Genomic DNA, 1,270 nt, shown 5'->3' on the forward strand with positions numbered 1-1,270 from the left:
TAAATAAATAAATAAATAAATAAATAAATTGATTAATTTACCAAAGAAAAAGAAAGCAAAGCTCAGCAGTTGACCAGTTAATGTTCTTTGTAACAATAATTATTTTCTTAGTTCATAGCTGTAGGGGTCACCAAACTACATATTACATGCAGTGTTAGGCTAGGCGAGCCGTGGGCCAGATCCAGCCCTCGGGGTTGCACACGGTTCGCCTGACACGCCCCCGCGCCGTCACGCTGGCAAAACCCCACAAATAAAAACAACAAACAAGCACCAACAAAAAAAAAACTAACAGCGGAAGACGTGTTGGCCACCAAACTGCTGATTTTATAGCCTAATATCATTGAACTTTGCAATAGGTACAAATTAAACGCCACATAAAAAACAACAACAAACAAGCAAAAAAACAAAAACGAAAAAAAACCCCAGCGGAAGACGTGGTGGCCACCAAAGTGATTTAATAATATCATTGAACTTTGCAATACAAATTAAACGTGCTTTTTATAATAGAAGACATAACTTCTGGGACGTGTACCAGACTCGTAGGCCTACTAGCTCATATCATGTTCTATTATTATACATGTATAGATCTCTAGGCTATTACTAAATGACTCTTCAGACTTCAGGGTGAGCTTTTAAGGCTCAGCTCGGTCCAACTTTGCGTCCTTGGGGACACTTTACACAAATCCTCACTTTACCCATATAAATATGTAAATAGGTATCTGGCCATAGATAGACAGAGAAAGATGTTGTCAATCTGTAGTGATTTAGCCTGCTGTTTGCACTGTATGTTTCCCATGAAATTATATAGTTTCAGGTCTGCTCGGATAATGATATTCACATCATAACATGGACTTACAAAATGAAATAATGGTCGGGTTGCATTCTTGGGCTGTTATTCAAATAAAAGCAAAATAAAGTAGGCCTGTGGGGTACAAGCTCGAATCGAGTACATGTACGAAGCCTTGCTTCAATTGAGAAATTGGGAACTAAGAGACTCTTTGGCTCATTATAGGTCGTTGTATCGATATGGTACAAATCACTGACAGGCAAAAGTTGATTAGACTGTTAGATGGATGCATGCATATAAGAGTAGATAGATATCTACATATTAGATCTATGAATAATTATAAGATGTGTAGAGTAGCAGTAGATATATCCAACAGACCTGAAAGATGACATCTGTATCGGTATGGAAAAAGTATAGATCTAATATATTATTATCAATATCATCCTCTCTCTCCATCAGCTTTCAGTCGGTCTCTCTATACCC

The sequence above is a fragment of the Aplysia californica genome, unplaced genomic scaffold, assembly GCF_000002075.1.
Source record: "Aplysia californica isolate F4 #8 unplaced genomic scaffold, AplCal3.0 scaffold00152, whole genome shotgun sequence".
Taxonomy (NCBI): Eukaryota; Metazoa; Mollusca; class Gastropoda; order Aplysiida; family Aplysiidae; genus Aplysia; species Aplysia californica.